This window comes from Haemaphysalis longicornis, unplaced genomic scaffold, assembly GCF_048455015.1.
Source record: "Haemaphysalis longicornis isolate Haplotype H1 unplaced genomic scaffold, Haemaphysalis longicornis Haplotype H1 scaffold_3, whole genome shotgun sequence".
Classification (NCBI taxonomy): Eukaryota; Metazoa; Arthropoda; class Arachnida; order Ixodida; family Ixodidae; genus Haemaphysalis; species Haemaphysalis longicornis.
The window spans coordinates 104,066,222-104,088,216 of NW_027526335.1; the positions used below are offsets into that span (position 1 = coordinate 104,066,222).

Here is a 21,995-nt window from a genome sequence, read left to right on the forward strand (position 1 = left end):
TTGAGTTGGTGGCGTCTTTAGTCCGAGGCATCAGAGCTTTGCGCCGTGGCCCGAGCCCTGGTGAACAGCATAAGCTTGTCGTTCAGATCTGGACTCGTCAGCGCGACGTTCCATTGCTCAAGGGATGGATTGGGAATCGGGTGGATGGACTGGGAGTTTTGGCAGGCCCATGTGATATAGTGAGGGCTTTTGCTTAAGAGACCCCCAAAATTCGAGAAAAAATAGAACTCAGAACTTTGGGTTCAAAAGTCAGAAAATGTCACTTGCTCATATGATTCTAGCTGAAGTGGATGACTGCCTATATTAGTTACGCTTCAAACGTCGTGACCACCTGGCGTATTTTTTTTTGTATTTTTTTGTCATAGCAGACACAGTGCCGTCGGGTGAAATCTCACCACTAGTATGGCTGGAGTACGCCTTGCCCGTACCGCTTCAGCACCATTTAAAAAATGGCATATAGCGCCCACCCGTCAAAGTATGCCCCGCAACTTGGATTTCTTTATACTCAACTTTAACCTTTTTCATGGCCGGGATGTCCAGGGCCATAAGCTGGGCGTCGCAGAAACTTGAGCGTGTCGGTTGCCCCATAGAATGTAACCGGTCAAACTAAAATTATGACGCATGAGGCGATTGCGCCACTATTTTTGTGATTCGGAGCAATTCGTCGTTGCCAGATATCCTCAAGAACTTCCACGAAGTTCTGTTCAATGATCATGCGGAGAAAATTTCGCGGGAGTACATCTGAAACCGTGCGCAGTCCTGAAAGCTTTCAGCGTACATGCCGGCATTACGAACAAGGCTATCATAAAATGAAGGAGTTCTTCTCAGTAAAATGGCAATTAACGAGTTTTGGTTTCAAGGATCGCAGATTATTATGCTCCGAATCTTCATACACGAGCTGCCTATCACGAAAAAAACCATACTAACGGATAAACATTGGTTCAATTTGGTGACTGTGCTTATAGTACAATCTTTCGCATTCATAGACAAAGACGTGAAAACCTGTGCTAAGGCGTGTAAACACGCTCATCATTTCCGGAACTCGCGCTTACGAAAAAATACAGGGGCTCGGAAGAGTTTGGAAACCTTCAGAACAAACCGTATGCGCAGCAGTTACGACAGTTGCTTGAGTCTACAACTGCTTTGGTGCATGTTTTTTTACGTCTCTGGCAGTTATGAACAATTTATTTACCTTGCTATATACGGAAACTGTGCCGTAGCGAAAACTGTAGCCACTTCAGATAAATTTCACAGGCACTGCAAGCGACAGCTGTATTACGCCGTGCACCGGAAACCAGGAAAACAGAATGCGCTTACTAAATAAACACAAATACAACCAAAAGCACAGCATCTGACAATTGTAAAACCTTAGCTTACGCAAGTGGGTAATTTTTAATTTTTTTCTAATCACCATGAAGGTAACATAAATCCTTGTTTCATTTCAAGTAAACAGCCTTTGATTTAATGTGTTGAACTCTCTTGCGGTCCCTGAAGACATTGTTTCCACACACAAAAAAGATAAAAAAAAAAGATCAGAAAAAGATCAGAAACGCCATCAGTTGCGTCATTGGTGAGGTACAAAAGACAGAGTAATCAGTCCGTTAGCTACAACATACTAGCATTCGAGCGGTGCTATAAAACTGAAGCAGAGGCAGTACTACAGTGACACAATAATAGTTATTGGGAATTGCTTTTTGTCAATGGCCGCTAGTCGGACAGACTGCTTTTTTGACATCACAGCAGCAGTGCGACAAGTGACCGGTGAGCCGCCGCTGTTTCATCAGTTTTCATCTTCTCAAGCTTAACTGTCTGAAGTTTCGGTTTTATTTTTTATATTGTTATTCTGAAGCGGCAATCCTTGGGTTGAACCAAACTTGTATTTTGTCTTTATGATTACTATAAACGTGTGCAGACGATCGGAGGAGGACAATAGCGGGGGAATGTGTAAATCTGCAACTGCTGGTCAAAACCGAGCACTTACTGCCATGCACTAAGCAATGAGATAAGCGGAAACAATCACGCAGTCGCAGCGAGAAGTCGAAGTTGCGTTGAATTCATGTGGCGGCTTGCGCGAAAGAGCGGTACTACAAACGATCGTGTATTCAATTGTCACTATAAGCAGCACCCACTCATGATATTTCGAGAGTAAACAAAATAAAAAAGAAACTGCGATGTATGTCGGTCGGCAAAGTCAGCACACAACAATATCCAGGGAAAGCCCCAGTGGCCGCTCCGTCCGCAACTAAACAAAGTAACGGTTGGGTACGTATACCCCACCGGTTCTAATAGCTATGTTAGCGTTCCCAATTGGGCCTTCCTGATGTTGTGAAGCGCTAACAGTCATACATAATCGGCTGTGAAGTTTCAACAACCACTAGTCAATATGTACCCTTTTACAGGAAAGTGTTTCAAGCCTCTTATCAGCGTCATCTTCTTACAAACAACAAACAACGGGTATACGTTTTTAAAATTCCGGACACGTGACGTTCTTTACCACCAGGTAATTGTTTTCGCGGACTGCCTCATAGATATCGATTTCATTTCACGCGTACCATGAAACGTGTGAAGCGGGCGGTATCCGTTCGCAGAAAGGCGGCTTCACCTCGCGGCGGCTGAGGCTCCTGCAAGTCGGCTTCGTTCACTGACAGCACGTCCGAGCGCCGACCGCGCCCCCCTTACAGCGACGTTTCGGATCTCCGAGCAGCATTTATTTTGCCAAAGTGTCAGAGCATTCAGAGGGATACAAAGTGCCATAATCTATGACGTGAAGAGTCTCTGCACTTCGGGGAAACTTCACAACTCTCGAAAACCGCGGTGGACGCGATACGAACTAGCACACCTCAAGATCGCCAAATCCCATCAAATACAGAGTATGCGATCCCGTCTTGAACTTCAAGCTTGTAAGACAGCGATTCCTCGTTTCCGCTTCCAGGGAACTTGTGCATGTCGTAATATCTACGTGAGAAGACGTTTGGCCTATCAGCGTCGTCCTTTTTCTCCCCCTTATCAAGCTACAGCAAACAACGCGTGGCCCAGCCTCGAAAGAGCGTGCAGGCAATCATGTAGCACGCAAGACATTGAGTATCTCGAAAGGATATTTTTGTGTCGCTTCAAAAAATGTTTTTTTTTTTAGAAAAAAAAAAAGAAAGCTTGGACTGGCAAAGAGAAAACAGGTTCGCAATTTATTTAACTAGAAATTCGCGAAACTCCCACTTTTCAACAGTTGCGTACTTCTAGTGGTGACAAGCGCCAAGAACTATACAATACATAGCAGAAAATGCTATTTTACAGTTCTGCAATCCTGCACCATCGACAAAACACTGACCTAAGCTACGCTGGCTTAATCGTGACTCGATCTAAGTATACTTTCGGAATTCCTGTTTTCACGCCTTCCCACTGCCACCGTAAACTCAGCCTACGCTATAAATATAGACTGCAGTTAACGCACAAACCTCACCATGGAAACGGAACGGAACAGCAGAAACCGATCCCAAGACCGCATGAGAGCGTAGTGTGGGCGCTCACCTGAACGTCTGGAACGACGGCAGGTCGCTCCCCGAATCTTGCACGTCGGCGCCCTCAATGGTGGCCAGTTCGCGGGCTCCGGTATCCTCGACCCGTGGCTAAATCCTCGCGCGCAGGCGTCGCCAGAAGGCCAATCAGTGCACACCACCGTTCGCCATGTGCCGGGGAGTATAGTTCCCGGCGGCTCTTGTCAACCAACCACACTGTCACAAGACGCACGCCGCACGTGCACTGCGGCGATCCACGTCCACTAAAACACAGTGTGCCGACGACTGGGAACCGTCTCTGGTCGATAACGTGGCGCAGCAAGACAGCGTGCAGAACCTCGTGTAGCTACAGTGCGGGGAAGCGGCCACGTTCACTACGACCGCGCCGCTGTCGTCTGCTCGCCGTTGCTGGCTGTCGTCTGCTCCGCCAAGCCGGTAGCCACGGAACGGGACGGCCAGCGAGCGACCGGCTCGCTTGCGTCACCACTCGCGCCGCGCTCATTGGTTGGAGCGAAAAGTTGACGTCAGAATCCCGGACGACGCCACGCTGCGCTGCCTTGCGCTGCCGCCGTCGGCCAAGCGAGCAGGCGGCCTTCGCAGCCAGTGGCGCTTTAAATATAGACGCGCTGACACAGCTCCGCGGATCGCTTCTTTCGCCGTGCTTTCTTTCGCTTTCTGTGCAATCGCTGTTGTCACTTTGTAGCCGCTTTGTGAATGTAAACACCTTCGACAGAACTCTGTCTGGTTGGGTAAAAACTCAGCTTAGATGAAAACAAATGAACACCTCCAACCAAAGGCGACCTAAACCAACTGCTACAGATTCGTGATGCTTGCTGAGGTTAAACGTCCCGTGGTTAAGTATCGCTTGAGTTGTACGAAGTACTACAATTTTTTAGGGGCGAAGCCCCTGGCTGTCGGTGTCCAATGTCGTCGTCGTAACCGTCGTCTCATGTAGTCACGGTACTAAAGCACCGTGACACCCGTTTACGCCTCGCGCCGGAACGCTTCAAAACGCGTACTAAAGAATCATGGGGCACTTGTTTACACCTCGCGCTAGAACGCTTCGTGCTTCAAAGACGCGAGACTTTTGCAGTGAAGCTGCATACCTCTACCTCCCAACCGCTTTATTTCCGTTAGCAAAAATGCCAAGGCGCAAAGAATACAGTTATACTTTGCATGCTTCGCCCTTGCCCAGGTTTCACGTTAGTGGAGATATCCCGGGATTTTTTTTTTCTGGATAGTTTTGATTAACAGGAGTTACAGTTTTAGATACGACTGCATCTAATTCACTCGCCTTGTCCCTCCATACGGCGTTGTTGTCCGTCCACACCCCTCCCCCTACACTATAAAAAAAATAACAGTTAGCGGCGCCCGGTTTCGATCCCACGACCCTGTGGGCGGAACGCGAGGTACATGGTGCCAGCGCGAATATAATGTAAATATTTCGTTAAAAGAAAAGAAGGAATCAAATAAATTCCTAATGCAGTATGCGGCTAAGAGGGCTCTATAATCACGCCGAGTTTCATCCGTAATAATTAGTGCACTGTGGAATTGTAAAAGGTTCGAAATTCTCCTATTCTGTCATTCTCCTATTCTCCTATTTACCTATTCTCCTATCCTAGTCTCTTATCGGAGAAGTTTGATGAGAGAAAGCGGCTGCAACTCGTGTTTATTACAATCATCCCGAAACGACTCGAATCACGCTGGATTGTTGGAATGACTGCACAACCTAAGAAAGCTTTACCTCAACAGGTATTGTAGGTAAATGTTAGTCGCAGTTTTAACGAAAGAATGGGAAATTCATTGCTTGACGCTTAAGAATGCGTGAACATCCAGCCATCGCAAACCTGTGGCTCCGCCCGACGCGCAGGCCTTGATTCACCTTTAGAAGCTCTCGACACGTCGTTTCTCGCACGGACGCTGCAAAGCGTGCCAACCGTGCTTTGCCTCCTAACCATCCCAGGGGTCACGTTGCTAGTTTTAGTAGCGACACTGGCAGCCTGCGGCTCCTTCTGTTGTCCGCCAGTATCGGCGTTTCGCCGCCGTCAATCCAATTTCATTCTCTTTTGCCGCCCACTCAGCCCTGCGCTCGAGGCACACTCAATTTTACACTAGGACTCCAGGCGACGGGCGCTTCAGGGTCCAAGTAGCCGCCGCTTCCCGAGCAAGGCCGGCAGCTACGCGAAGGCAGCGCCACCGCTACCGTCTCGGCTTGCCGTCACCTCTCTCCGCAAGCGTCCTGTCGTTCTCCGTTCTTCTGCCGCTGTCTGTCCTCGTAACGACGGCGCACAGTTTTGTCATCGGTTGCTTACGCTATAACCTATAATATAGAACATACCATACCCCACACCACAGCCTCTCCAACACCAAGGTCACATCTATTGTTGTCTATAAACAGAAGCCTTCGACAACCATGCTGTACTCTCCCACATATATCTGTCCCTTTCTCCCCACAACTGCCCACAATGTGTCGCCCCTCTCCCAACCCACTTAAGGTACGTGTAAACCCACTTCCTTGTGTATTCATGTCCCCACAAACACCGCCCCATCCACTCCCCCTTCCTTGAGCAGTGGGGGTTCTGCACTGACCAGCTCTGCGCCGGAGCATCAACTCGATCTGGTGCAACGAGCCCTGGATTCGGCGCAGGCCCGTGGCCTCCTGGACACAGGAGGCCGACCACACAATCCTCCCCCCCACTGGGTTGCTCAATAAAGATGTTTCTACCCACCCTGGATTGCTGCAAACAACTAAAATTTGTTAACCGGCAATAGTGAGCCAGCCGAGCCGCCGCATCACAGAGATGCCATGGAACGGGCAGCTAGGCTGAAGCTGTAGCCCTTCCAAGTTTCAATAAACTAATATTTGAGAAGAATGCTGCATTACAAATGAGAAAATCGTGCTTTATTTTTTGCCCTCGGTGGTGCCGCCATCGGCGTGATACTCTCAGAAAAAAAAAATTCGAATTACAATTAAAAGCGTGTTAGTCGTTAAAATTGTAATGTTGTTTTCTTTGGCGTTTTTAACATCGCATAATGTAAGTATGGCTGTGTTTTAAACACTTTTTCGTTGTTCCGTTCCATCTTACATTAGGTGTCGCTTCACAAGCTGTCTTCCCCATGGAAACAGCATCTGGCATTCAGCCGATGTCCTTGTCACCTTCTAAGCGACCATAATGAAGTTGCAGTCACCTGAAAGGTAGTGGTCACACCTTTCAGCCATATACTCCGCTTTAAAACATTAGAAGGACCAATGCCCACTTTTCCACGACCACTCTACACAATTTCTCGCCCCTTTTTACAACGCAGCTATTTACGCGTAGTGTTCCGTGGATTTTCTGTGTCCGTTGCGTGTGCATAAACTCAGTTCCTGAATTTGCAAGAGCACGAGGTGTTCCACAGCGGGATGTCGTCCTGTGTGCATTTGCATGCTTGTTTGTTGGCTTTAGTTATGCTTGACAAGTCGCCGTTCTCCATTTCAGGTTTAGCTCGTTTTGCCTCGCCGTAATGTCCACGCCATGGTAGTACCAGAGTCCTTGAATGCTTTAGTGGTCACGAAACTGCTCCGTAACTCAATGGGAGAGCTTCATATGCTGCGTTTGGCCGCCGCGCGGTGGCGCCACCATCTCACTGAGGTCACTCCTCGGGCAGCGTTGCGCTGGCTCGAACGGTGGAGACGCGGCAAGTTGTGTTAGTTTTGTGCGAAAAAAAACGTAACGTGCATCTCGCGCTGTTGTGATGCGACTTAAGTAGTGCAACTACGATGCCGAACACGTGTTGCGTCCCAGGATGTCGTCCCCTGTACAACGATACAACAGAAAATGTTCCCTTGTTCTGTTCAGCGAGCTACGGGGAGCTGCGGGAAAAATGAAGGCAAGCCATTCCAAGGCAAGAAACGGGAGATTTCATCTTCGACTATAAGTGTGTGACAGTGTGTGGGAATGCATTGTGTGTGAGAATGAAAAAAAAAACAATGTACCCTTTTGAGAGCATCCTGGACCTAGAATTGTACACGGCTAACTTAAAGCCGGATTTTTGTCAGATCAGTCAGGTAGTAGCGGTGCTTCATTACCTGTTTGCAAACTTAACTTGTATTACCTTGCGCTCAGGCTCGCATGTAAAAAAAATTACGCCTACCTCCCCTCGCGGGAACCCTGGTGTGATGCAACGCATCTCATGGGGGGTTCCATTGGCGTTTTCCATCGTATTGATTACGCTTATAGCAGGGATTCTCACGCGAAGAGGAGGTGGGCGCAATTTTCCATTTTCACCATGCAATGCACATGCAGTACACGTATGCTCAGGTACGGCCTTTATTGCAGACGAGAATGAGTGCCTTGGGGTCCGTAAAGTGCACAGTTAGGGGCTCGACGATTGCATCAAGCAATCGTGGAGTACTGCGAGAGAGTGCAAGCGTAACGCGGACGACCGTCGACTGAGACCATCGGAGCGCGGCATGCCGCTTTATATTCACAGCGCCCGAAGGAGAGGAGAGCGCGGAGAGAGAGAGTACTGCACATGCGCAGCACCGGCGCCTAGCAACGGAGTGAGAGCGCGCTGCGTCAACCCGCTGCTGTTTGGGAGAGTGTTCGCTATCGGAGAGAGGTGAGGAGGAGAGGCACAGCTGTGCAGACGCCGGGCAGACCCAGGAAGGACAGAGGGGCGAGCATGAGATGCGTTGCATCTAAAAGTTTTGGGACGTCCTTGTGCTATTGCTTTTCACATTTCCGCGCAATATCCCTTAGTGTTCATTTGGTTTGTTTTGTAACCGCGTGTGGCCGCTTCCGCTTTTCTTATCTGGCGTTTCAACCGGAGCGCCCGTTTGCTCTTTTTGTCGTACGTCCCGTCGAGCAATATTCTTTGATATGAAAAGGGTGTCACGTTGTCGCTAACTTGACTTTTTGTTTTTTCGACAACGTTCTCGATCCTATTTCCATAGATCTGAAAATAATAACGTCCCGAGAGTAATCCACGCATAGCAAACGCCGCGCAACTCACTTTATCGACATTCACCTGTGCACGTCACACTGCGGACTGCATCTTCGAAGTTTGGGTTTCGTTCCAGTCTTTTATAGAACAAGAGGTCGCTTTAATAAATTTCGTCGAGAAAAGCTTCGCGTCGTTCTTGGCTACGTGGCAATATTCTGTTTCCTCTGTGTGCTGCACATCACAGCGCAAAAAAAAAAAAATTCTGTACGCTGGACCACGCTCTTTTGTCTCCCTTCGTGATATTGAAATTGTTTTGTTGCGTCTGATAAAATCAGTTTTATTATTCTTTGTTCGCTTCCTTTTTTTTGCAAGGATTGCAAAGCGTGGAAGCGGAAAGACACATGGTGCAACATATATCTCTTCGTGTTTTGATCCTTCGCGTTTCTGCAGCGTTTTTAGATGTTCTCAAGTATGTACCCACTCATCGAAACGACAATACTATTGGGCTATCTCTTTTAGCGTTCTGCGCATTCCAGAGCAATCAACGGATTCATTAAGCGTAGTGTGAACGACGCGTACTTGGTTTCTTTCAGTTTTTTTTTATTGTATTATCGATAAGCCCGCAGCAGTCCGTGACTACGGAGCTACTGTATGTGTGGTATTTAGAACTTTTGCTTTAAGAAAAAAAGCAATAGAGATTTACAAATCTGTAAATACGACGGCGCAGCGCTTGTGCCAGAGGACGCAGAAGCCATTGCCGTTCGCGGCCGAAGTCTAGGGTAATTTACTTGGGAAAATAAAACCGCATTGAAGGCAGGTGATATACACAGCGACTGAACTATTCAGCGCTAACTACTACGAAAAAAAGCACGCTTAATCAGCGTGCAGATACCAAAAGCAGCGAGCGTTTGCACGCCAAGAGCTGGCCAATATGCCGCACGCGCGGCGGCTGGATGCCCTTCGTGTGGCGGTGGCGCCTGTAGTGGCGCCCGCGGTCCCCATATGAAACGGGGGCCGAAATTTTGTGATAAGTAAAGCATTGAAGGACTCTGGTAGTACGGAATCCCGGACGTCTGGGACGTCGAAATTTTCCAAGTTCGCTTCAAGTGAAGGGGCCGTGCGCCGATTCTTCCCCACAAGCAAATACATTCAACCCCATATTCCAAACCATCCACCGAGATGGAATGGCGTCGGAGAACGGCAACATAGTTGCAGCACGACTTTCAGTAAGAGTTCGTACCTTGTTCAAAATTTTGTGTCACATCAGCTTCGCTGGCCATCCGCTCTCAAAGACTGTAATGAAACATGCCTTTTTTATTTTTGTAAATTTACTCACGGGCAAAGAACGGCGCACGCGCAGTAGGCCTTAGGTGTTGTTCACTACTTCAGGATTTTATGTACGACTCAGATGTCATTGGCCTGTTTGAATCAGCAAAAACAACTCAAAGGCGACGTCGAGTTATTTATTGGAAGCATACCGCCGTGTTATGCAGCACTATAGATAGACGGCAATGCGTCCGGTTGCGATAACAGTCCATAAGCCATCACGTATGCACACCTCTCCCGCTCGTTTTTAATCATAAAGGGGACAAGAACGAAGAGACGTCACGTTGTAAGCGAAATGAGGTGGTATGAAAAACACAAGATAGATTTATTTTCAATGGGTGCAGTGAAATGACGGTTTTTAGGGGAAAAAATTAAGAAATCTCTCTCTAACGTGTAAGACTTGAAGGTTGCGAAGCTGTACACACCCTTCACGACCATCACGACACTGTAAATCTACAATTGCAGCCGATTTGCTTTTTGTTCGCTGCCGAAATGACCTTTACGCCGTAATTGCTGCTAGAAGTGTAAGCTTCCTTTATTTTTTTGGAAGTGACAATCATTGGACATCACCTGGGAGGGGCGTACGCTAAACGTGTCTTTCTCGTTACGAACAAGTGTTGCCTCGATTGCGGCGAACGCTGGAGGTTTTTCTCCTTTTTTTGCCAATTTTGGCCAATCTCGCTAAGTCGGTATGCTTGGCTGGGCAAACATGCGCCTGGGACGCTGGGCGGTCGCGGCGAGGCACGCACACACGAGCGCTCGGCATTTTCTTGCTTTTTATCTGCCAGGCGGTCGCCGCGAGGCGCCCGCTCACGTGCACTCGGCGTTTTCTGCGTATTTTTAACTGCGGACACCAAAATCTAACGATTTGCTGAACAGCGTCGCTGTTGAGATAGCGCCAGTGACGGCGGCGCTCACGAATGTATAAGGCACTCTGAAATCAAGCCCTGTTATTAACTGGAGTGTTTCCTCTCTTCACCTAAACACCGAATATTAAAACAAAATGCCACATGTTCTAAAGCAGATTGATTGATTGATTGAGGGGTTTAACGCGCCGACGCAACGCAGGCGATGAGGCGCGCCGTAGTGGAGGGCTCCGGATTAATTTTGACCACCTGGGGATCTTTAACGTGCGCCGAAATCTCGTACACACGGGCGTTTTTGCTTTTCGCCTCCATCATAAAAGCGGCCGCCGCGGCCGCCGAAGTGGAATTAATGGCGTTACACTACCGGCAATAACTAGGATTCTCTGTAATAAGTCTTGAATGAACAGTGCGAAATTGTTCACCGCAAACGGCTTAAAATTGTTCGCGGTGGATGTTACGCTGGAAAACGCTAATAGGATCAAAATTGTAATACACAACATCTGATGGAGACTCTGGAGGAGCAAATAAGTTATTTTCTCCAGTGATCCTCCTTTGCGTGTCCGTTCCGAACACCGTATTAGCTTTACCAGAAGGCGACAAGTTTGACCTTGTTTTACTCAAACGGCGCCGAGACCTCAAAATTTCCCTTGCCGTTTCAGAGATCGCTGTGCCTCGCAATCTCCGGAAGCATTGGCTAAGCGTGATTCTGAAGCGAGGGGACTCCGCAAGAATCATGATGCACTTCAGCCATTTGGCACTAAATTACAGCCAAGAAGGCAAGGTACCAGACGGAGTTCTGGAGCTGCGGCCGAATTTTAGGCTCAACCTAGTAATGCCATTGCTGAGAGAGAGAGAAAACTTTAATGAATACTGAAGAGGTTAGCCCCATAAACGGCGGGGCTTGCTAGTTCAGATGGGGGTGAACATAGCGAGGTGAAAAAAAAAGAAGAAGAGGGGAAGAAGTGCGCACCAACAATGAATAAGAGGGAGAAGAAAATAAAATCAGTTCGGAACGTAGAAAAAAAAATTACAGCACTAGGAGGAAAATGTGAGGATCCCAAGTTTAAAGAACATCGGTTAGTCCCGTGTCAGACAGAAAAGTTAAGAGAGCCTTTGTCCCTCGCGCCGCGTCAGCGTGATTTTGCCACGGACCAAGAAAGTGACGCAGCTCTAAAGAGTGTCCTCGTAGCAGTCGCACTAGAGTTCTTTTAGCTGTTTCGCGTTGAGTTGTATGCTTCGGGCAGTAACACAAGACATGCTGTATGTCGTCTCTCACAGAGCACACAGAGCACAATGGCGAGTCCGCCCAGCCTATCTTAAAAAGAAAACTACCAGTGAAGGCAACGTTCAGGCGTAGTCGGTGAAGGACACCCTCAGTTTTCTTTTGCAGACCTCGCGGAAACTGGAAATTGCACTGAGGGTCAATCGCATGCAGAGGCAAGGGTATCTTAAGAGGGTCCTGCCATTGCTGAGTTATCCTGTAAATAACACCTATCGGATACATTCTTCTGCATGCGTAGGAGCCCGGCCCGGAGAACTACGTGCGCAAGCTGTTACAATGATCAGAGGAGTACCATAGCCATCTCAACTCTGACCATTGGGATCTGAGCGCCGTCGGCGAGCTTCGGAAGTAGTACGGATATATCCTTTGCCGCCGACACAAAACCTGACTATGTCGTAGGTGGCTACGCTCGCTACAAAATGTTTGTCTATGCAAAAAATTAAAAAAAACGACACTGTTCCCCCAGTGTCAGCGTACTGGCCACGTCACTGACCCATTTAACCGTAAGTTGCGCTGCTTGAGTTGGGGAGGAGGAATGTGATCTTGCGATATGTAGGCCTGTTGAGAAACGCCGGGAAAACTGGCAGAACTCCCGAAGCTAACTTCGCTCATTGCACAACGTACCAACGAACGAAACACATCTATCGGTAGAACAGCGAGAAGAAGGTAGATTACAAGGCTGCGGAAGCGGCGGTCTTATCTGGGAAAGGCTCTGGAACGTGAAACGCGCACAAAGGTCAGACAAGAAATCACGTCCGTCCGTAATCTGAGGACATTGACGCAGAAATCAACGGCTTTCCTCCGCTACAACCGCAGTTGCTAGAGAAAGGTCCACAAGTATCCGCTCGGCCATCAGCACCTCGGCAGCCTCCTCGATAATGTACTGTGGGCATGTCCCAAACGTGCTTTACGGGCTACAAAAGCTCTAATACAGTACCTGAAACACACAGGTCTAGACCAGTCGCTGTGAATAACTCGCCGTTTCTGTGCGCATCACGTTCTCAACATCATCGCCATCATCTTCATCACGTCATCAACTGGCGTAGAAAGTTAGGCATTTTAGCCCGGCTAACAAGCCAGCCCTCATTAAAGATTGTTCTCTGTCTCTTTCTCCAACCTGGCCCGACCCAGCAGAGGGGCCCTCGATGAAATCAAGCCCCTCAGTTTTTTACGCCTCTTGACAACATTCGGTCGACCTTAGCGGTCTTCTCATTTTTTTTCTTTTTTTTTGTGGTGCGAGCCACTCTAACCCCTCTCGACACCATTACTCCGTTCCTACGGGAATGGCACTAAACCCTCTCGGTAGCACCGAGGCAGTGCACTGGCAAACTTTCTCGAATCAGGCGACTGTGTTTCAGCGGAATTCCTGTGGTCTACCCACCTGCTTATACGACGTCCTAAAGCTTATTAACAAATAAGCACAGGTTCCTGGTCATAGGAGCTTCTGAGCCTCGACTGCGTTCGGGCGTCCATATGTCGTGTCTACTCAGTCCATCAGCCTTTGACTACCTCCGGACAGGACAGGACGCTTTTAGGAGTTTCTCAAGACTTTACCTTCGCACTCCAAACGCACGCTGCACGTGCACCGCGGCGGTTCAGCTCGTCCGACGCACCCGACGTGTCGTCCGGGGAACGATATTGTGCTCGAGCATGTTCACTCCTGCTATCGAGACCATTGTGAAGTGTGCACAGGTGGATCTTTCACTTAAGCCGCTTCGGCTATCACCCATACATTCCGTCAGTGGGATACTCTGCTAAAGAGACGCTCAGGCACAAAACCTCTTCCATCGTCACTGAGTTATCAGCGAAAGCAGCTCTGCTTGATATAAGGGTGAATCCTGCCCGGCGGCGGGTAGTTCTTCGCATTCTGCGTCAGCCCTGCAAGCGCCGAATAAGCCATCCAACTTCTGCAGCCAACTCGTGTGCGAGTTGGACGAAATGCACACAAGCACAGTACCCGGCCCGCATAAAATTCGTCTCCAGTGGCTACAAGGTCACCTTGAGACTGCGGGAGGCATCGTCTCCGATGCGGCCTCCACAAGAGACCATGGTCTGCACTATTCTGTTGGAATCCACTTTTCCATCGGGGATAGCAAGGACGCTGTATTTTTTTACCTCGCATGGATACTATACGATCATCGGCTTGGCAGGATCCTATGGAAAGGTACGTTACTCTTCAAGTGATAGACTCTAATTGCAATTTCCGGCTTCCTAGATGCCTGCCCAAGTGGACTGAGGGTGTGCTTAACCGGGTAGGCATATATGCGTTTCCTAGTCAGTACAGCAAGCCGTCACCTGAGCTTGCTTATGGGGGTTATGTTACAGCATAAACGTACCTAAAGCATACAGAACCACCTGAGCTAAAATAAATAACAGCCAAAAACGGACCTGCAATGGTTGAAGCGTAAGGTGTAGAAAAAAATTCATCAAAAATAGCCGAAACCGACCTAAAAGGGGCAAACCCGCAAAAACGTACAAGAAGCAGTAGCTGAAACTTACCAAAAGGCAACGAAAATACCCGAAATCCCATTTATAATGCATAAAGATGACATAAATAGATTATATGCGTGATAACAAATGTTGATATTCAAATATGACAACCCCTTGAAAATTAAAAAAAAAAGCGGTAACGGGATTTGAACCCGGGTTCGGATGTTTGCTTCGCAGGAGCGGCACTACTACACTACGCGACCAAGCGGTTCTGAGCGATTGAATTGAAGGCCATATGCACGTGGACATAACTTTAAACATGGCCCTAGATGGCGCCATGTTTCGCTTGGCTGGGCTGATCAGGAAACGCCTATACGCAACCTGGTGCGACTGAACTTGTCGTATAGTTGCAGCTTTTCGTTTAGGCTGAGCTGGGTGGAATTCCCGTGCTATCCAATGTGCTCTTTAAATGGGGACGTTACATACCATCCTGCTGTTCACGAATCCATGGCCGTGCAGCAGCATCGGGAGCACTTGTGCGAGTTCAACAAGGATGTCACTGTGCTTGTCTGTCACGTTCTTCGTCTGGTTTTTTCTGCTTTAACGGTGGTTCAACATAGAGTTCCAACTAGCCCGTACCCATACGTCGTTAAGTTCAACAAAGAGGGGGAATCGAACTTTGTCCCTTGTTTGGATGAAGTCCCGCGAAATGTCTGAGCACATAATAGTGTGAAAGCATTAGTTAACTACGTCCGTCAAAAATCCAGTGTTTCTGGCACAGAAAATGGCCGATGGTCGGCACAGAAAATGGCCAGCTGCTCCACTGCTCCAAGAACAAAAGCATAAATCTAGTAATGCTCAGAATGCCGCCAAATTTCTCAGGTAAGGTGCCATAAACACAGTAACTAAGTGAGTTGGAAAAAGTCGGTGAGTTTTGCGCTGCGACCCTGGAAATTTTTGGGAATTTTGCGCTGAGAATTTTGTGAGGAGCCTGGTTCACTGGATTCGAACCAGGGTCCTACGGAATGCGAAGAGAACACAGAAACCCCAAACCCCCACAGCTTTTTCTCGATTTTTCGCCCAAATCAGACGTCACCAAAAAAAAAACGCCTTACATTAAATAAGAATTCAGACTTGCCTATGAAAGCGTAGCCCGTCTAAAGACGGGGTATGGACAACACTCTCTTAACTCGGGCGCATATGTTTGTTTCGTCCAAATCTCTACGATGCGGTGAACACTCTCACAAAAATACTGCTTCACAGGCCTCCCACCCAAATTCGAGTGACGTGTAGCCATTCGAGACCTACGAAGGACCTAAACATCCACAGCTCAATGATGCCGGCTGGCGAATGGTTAACCTTGTGAACGGGTTGTGGGCTTCAACTTAGAAAAGTGTGTTAGAAACATGCACTCTGTACTGTTAAAAACTGACAGTATGGTAATTACAGAAGTAGAAATTAGTCGAGTAGCAAAGCACATTTTTGGTAATATGGCGGAGTGGAGGAGAAAAAGAAAATCGCTATCCACGCCGCGCGCCCAAAGCGCCTCGGCGAACAGTCACCTCTTCGATTGATCCAGTCGGCTTCGCTGCTGATACGAACAAAATAAAAGACCACTCGAAGCGATCGGGAGTTATGTGCAGTCCTATAACGACAGCGAACCCCCAGAGCCGCAAACATGATGTCCTTATCGCCCAAGGTTGCGCGTTTAGCGCAACAGAAGAAGGTTCGCACATCGCGGGAGTGTGTCAGCGCGCAGCGAGAGAGAAGCTCTCTCTTTCGTGTTCTTTTCTTCTCCTTTCGCCTTATCTCTCGCGCAACTCTTTGGCGTCGGAACGAACGCAGCTCTCGCGAAGCAGCACTCAAGACACGACGACCGACTCAGGCGTACCAACCCCCCGATTTTTAATTCGCGGCTGCAATTAGACAGAAGGAGCGGCGCGTGCGAAGAAGGCGACGGCGACGAGGCACGTATACACATTGTACGTGTAAGCGGGACGGGTGTGCGCGTGGGGTCTGGAAGAAAGTTGATAGAGGCGTTGATTTCCAGAAAGCTACTCGTGGATTAGCCGCCGCCGCAGCCATGTGATGCGGATGACGTCAGCACAGGTCAGAAAAATGGGAAAACGAAGGTTGGGACGGGGAGAAGTACTGAACATTCGAATGAGATAGAAAAGAAACGTCGCGGAGAAAGACGATAGCTGGGTAAATTTTCAGTTTACCGATCACAATACCGGCGTAGAAGACTGAGCGAGTGTCTCTAGCCGGTAAAGTGGCTACACTTACTAAAAATTGGCTACACCTTCAAATGGCTACACATACTTAAAAATTAGACGGGTATATATTTGCTACGCTCCGAATGTAGTCAAGTCACGATTGCCTTCTGCCACCCCTACCTCGTAACATCCTCCCCTACTCCTCCCGCTGTTCCCGTCATCTTCCCCCCCCCCCCCGTTCCTAATCGAAGCAATGGCCAATGACAATGGAAGCAACTGAAGCTTGCTCAATTCGATTCGATTTACCTGTGTTAGTACGGCCTGGACACCGCCTCCCGTAACTTTGTCTTCCCATTGTTCTTAGAACAGCCCGAGGAGACATTTGTAAACATTTACTTTTATATTGCCTGTGCTCGATACCGTTTTTTACTCCAGTTTTGTGAAAACCAGCCCTACGTGTATTTTTAATTAAAATAACTAAAAGAACGTTGCTACTGTAAGTTATGTACTTATGTGTTGCTTCAAATATGCCTAATATGTTCTCTCTGTTGAGCAGTGTTGATATATATGACCCATGCCACCTTTTTTGGTTGTTTGGAACGCTTTCCTGATATATACTGCTTTCTGAAACATTCTTTCAACTTTTTGCAAGGTGCATAAATGTATTGACAGACAGACAGACAGACAGACAGACAGACAGACAGACAGACAGACAGACAGACAGACAGACAGACAGACAGACAGACAGACAGACAGACAGACAGACAGACAGACAGACAGACAGACATATTTTAGCGTTTAGGTAGACGAAGAAAGACGATCGCATAAAAAAAAAACCCGTATTTAGTGCCCTAGTAAGCCCGTAGCCCTGAAAATTATTTAATGAGCATATAAAGCAGCTCTTTCGTCTTTCGGACAACAGGTGATATTGCTGGACAAACAAACAAATGCTTCTGCATGTAAAAAAGACGCGCCGTTAATTGAGTTAGCTCACCGAGGCTTAGCAAAGGTTGAAGAAGCTTGGCAACTGAACGCTGTAATGCGACTGGCAAATAAATTGCATTACGGAATAAAATCGTCAAAGGCGAAGTAAAAAACAAAAACAAAAACGAAACAAAAACGCGCAGAAATTGCGAGAATATTTCACGTGCATGCGTATGCCCTCCGATGTTGCTTTTCTCCATTTTAAGTTTTTTTTTTGACAAATACTGCACATTTAGAAGATTATAACGATTGCATATGTTAACTACCCCAATTATACGCTTTTGTACAAATGCGGGGCGTTTGAATGTTAATGCTTCTTTACTAGTTTCTACGTGCATGCTTCGCTTCGTTTTTAGAAATTTTTGAATTTATTTCTCTTGATCGTGCTAGCGCTGTGTGTAATACGAAAATATTTTTGATTCTCTTCAACTCTTTATGATCTGGGCGTGCTCCCACACACCACCCTCCCCCATCCCCTCCCACAACCATGAGCAGTGGGAAGGCATTCTAGCCACCCGGACCCTGGCGATCAGCTTCGGCTGGTTGAAAGGGCCCCCCTGCAGTAGTGACCGCCAACGCACTTCTGGACTGAGAAGACCCCTCCCCCCCATTGCCATGACTCCAGAACCAATATAAAAATAAAGTTTATTCCTCCTACTCCTCCTCCTGTTAGTTCTATTTTAATATTTTATGCTTTTATATCTCTTTATTTCTTCTGAAAATTTTCTCCAACTGTCTGCATTTACGCTGTCTGCATCCCAACTGTCTGCATTTACGAACACGTCTTCAATTTTTCAGTTATGCATTTTTTGCAGAAGCGGGACATTGTACGGCCGGTGTTGCGCGGTTCTCCGCAAAGAATGCTTCTGCATTAAAACGCATCATGCTCGTTCTTGGCAGGGATACTGTTTTGGCAATGTTCGCGACGCCGGTGCATGCCGTGACGAAATCTTCACGCGACGATCACCGGTAAGAATATTCATCAGTGTAATTCCACCCATGAAAGAAGTTTACAGCAACGACTCAGTAGCGTGGGTCCTTGCGAGGCTAGCGCTTAGTGCTTCCATTGCAACTGAGCCACAAAACAAAAATGAAAAGGAGACAGGCAAACATAACCGGTTTCTACACTGAGACGGGCTCGCAAGGCTCTTGATTAAAGCGTTTATTGTACTCGCCACTGGCGGCGAAGTTTCGTCACGACTTCTTAGAAAATGTTTGTGCCTTCCCCTGCTCAAGTAGCAGACCCAGGCGCATATGCTTCTGGGCTTTTTTTTATTCTTCTCGCTATCTGCGTTTAATATTCCCCCGAGTACGGCTTCTGCTCCTTCTCTTCTTAATTTCGACGATGCTCCGTTCGTCTCCGCAACATTTTTCTCTGTAAGAGACCGCGTCCCACCACGCGGAGGCAAAGTGGAATGAGAAAACGCTGAAGCAACAGAAAGATGCCACTGCGAGTGCACCGATAACGAGGGAATTAAAAGCCCGTTTTCTAAGTCTTACCTTTACCTCCCTCTCGCATTTCGTCTGAGTGTGTTACCTTTTTGTTAATCTCGAAACGGCGGACTCAAGGACTACTAACAAAATTGATCGGAATGCGAGAAGGTGTTTCTTTAATAAATCTCTCGCACACGCAAAGAAACAGAAGCGGTAAGCAAGAAAGTACAGCATCCAATCCAGTAATCCTGTGAAGGTTCGTGACAGGTATGACAAAATGATGAATGGCGTATTGATGGGTAACCGTGGCGTAAAATGATGGCAGGATGTCGGCCGGTGTGGCAGATTTTCAGATGGAGGCAAAAACAAAATACACCTGTGGGTCTCGACCGTCCACTACGGCGCGTAAAACCCCATAATTAAGTAAACAATTTCAAAATGATGGCAGGGAAGGATCGTGTCTCGCACACACTCAAGCACATCAGCACGCCCGCACGCCCGCGCACCCGCACGCCAGCACACGCACGATCACACGCACGCTGCAGGGTGCTTTTTGTAATCTGAGCAGTGATTGCACACAATCGGGATCAAGCCACCAAGGTCATCCTTACTTCTGCCTTCAAAATAAATAGAGCAGAATTTTTTCGCGAGATGCCGGAACTGACACGAACACGTCGGATGGGCATTTTAAATGCAGAGCATTTCAGTAACTCACGATGTCACCCGCGTTGACGTCCATCGTAGTCCGCACCGTCGTTGTCCGCACCCCTCCCCCTACACTATATATAAAAAAAAATACTATCCGGCGCCTGGTTTCGATCCCTCGACCCTGCGGGCGGAACGCAATGTACATGGTGCTCTACCCACTGCACCACAAAGCCGACACAGAATGGGAGGCTACGAACGCGCCTTATATCCTTGACTCATTCAACTACGTCAAGAAGCTGCTGATACAACGCATTCACTACCACCAACTCCCCAAACACTAAACGTTAACGCAATACACCCACCCCCTATGCGACGCATTTACTCGAGTTCCCCTCGCGGGGAGATGGGACCACCAAAAACAACGCGTTGTGGATTGCGCAGTAAGGTGCCGGCACGTGCTAGAACCGCTCGCGCTGTTCGTTCCAGGCAGGGGGCGCGCGAGCACTGCGAAGGCGGGATTAAGAAGGAGGATTAAGAAGGAGGGATTCTATGGCAATACGAGAGGCAGTGCGTTGCTCTTCGAGGCACGGGCAGGGTGCCTGAGAACCCGGGCATACACGGGTAGCTACAGGCAGCAGGATGAAACGTGTGCATGCTGCGGCAGTGATCGGGAAACTATAGACCATATTGTCAGGAGCTGCACAGAGATACGGCCACCGCGGGGTGAGGGGGAAACGACGCTGGCGGAGGCTTTGGGATTTGGGGCGAGGGGGAACCTCAACTTCAAGGCCATAGAGGTGACGAAGAGGCGACTGGAGTGGTGGTGGAGGAAAAGTAGGGAAGGGATGGGTACGAAGGCGGAGTAATCATGCGGACCAGAATTTAGAACAGCGAGGGGAGAAAAAAGGGGGGTGGGGGCGATGAGTTTAAAACAGAAAAAAGGGAGAGATGGGAGGGAGGAAGCAAATCTATAGGTTAGCTGGGAGTAGGGCAAGTAAACGTAATAAAACCGGCAAGTCGGTTGCTGACAACCGACGCCCCGATTCAAAGGGAAAGCCACTAATCATCATCATCATCATCATCATCATCAGGCGGGAAATTTGAACTGCTTTGGACAAACCTCCGTTCAATTCATCAAGAGAGAAGTGAGACAGGGAGGCGAAGAGCGTGATGGGTAGTAGCAGTAAGCGGATAACGGTGCCACAGGCCGTTATGGCGAATCACTGCTCTGCATTTACGACAGCTTTCACGTTGAGTGGAACGGCTTTAATTTTTTTTTATATTCTGGTCTCTTGTTTCTTCAAATAAATCTGAGTTGAAAGTGAAGCCTTGTCTGCATGCCTCCGACATCGCCCTCGTTAAAAAATCCCTTGTGCTCTTTACTATATTTCATTTTGGTGATAGCCATGAATACATCCTGACTCACGTACAACAGTAGGCGTGTATACGGACAATTTTCTGCACAAAGCGGGCCTTACACCGTATTGTGTGATAAGCCGACACCATCGATGGGAGAGATACTCAGCCAAGGCTGGAAATACACTGAAGTGCAGAAGCTGCGATCTGGTGTCCGAATCATTGCAACGAGACCGTGCCCGTTGTGTGCGCGGCGAAAGGTCGTCTCACACACCGGGAGTCGGAGCCAAAAAGAGACAGAAAAAATGGCATTTATAACGGCAACCTGAGAGCCACAAATAAAGAACACGAAATGCATATTCCGAACCCAACGTAATCCAGCACCAGCATTAATGGTAGGGTTCAAAAATGTACCTATATTGTTTCGCAAATTTGTCTTTACCTGGAAGAGCAGATTTACTATTCGGATCGGATATGCGGTCCGTCTGATTTTTTAGCGGTTTGCTTTAGAGCAATCGTTTCCTTTTTACGTGCTGCGGCTTACGCCACCTAAAAAAAATCTCTGCTGAATGTTGAGGTGCCAAAGCAGGACAAATTAAGAAGTCAATTAAGTCTGTCGTCAGTCTAGCGTATTTTGAAATGCACCCGATCCTCCGACCTCACGTTGCTTCAGTTGTAAACTTTTTTTCCTGCCCAAAATAAATTAGTTATCTGTCAAAGCGTGCGTTTCATGAGAGTGGATGCAGGAAATCTGTGGCATGCAGAAACAGAACGAAGAACTTCAGAAATTACACAGAGATGTGAGTGATGAAAGCGATTTCCCTTACTGGGGCCATGCTGTTATATACTAAAATAAAGATTATAAGCGGAGATAGTTGATCTAAAGCGCGGACAACTTCGAACTTGCAAGTTCACTGCCCGTCTTTTTTACACTCCTTTGCATATAAGTTAACCGATTTCAACCTTCCGTTCTTTTTCTTCTCTTACAATACGTTTTTTTTTTTGCATCGTGTAC

At 47.9% G+C, this 21,995-nt stretch overlaps 1 protein-coding gene across 8 annotated transcripts in view; it reads right to left on the bottom strand.

The window, feature by feature from the left end:
• LOC144174974 (ETS homologous factor-like) overlaps positions 1 to 21,995 on the bottom strand; it is a 405,488-nt gene that overhangs the window by 116,904 nt on the left and 266,589 nt on the right. For 2 of the 8 annotated variants that reach the window (XM_077703977.1, XM_077703979.1), the window contains exon 1: positions 3,526 to 3,951. The exons of the other annotated variants lie outside the window; for them this stretch is intronic. The gene's annotated coding sequence lies outside the window, so the exon portion shown is untranslated. Of the gene's footprint in view, positions 1 to 3,525; positions 3,952 to 21,995 lie in introns of those variants that run through there. 8 annotated transcript variants of the gene reach the window in all.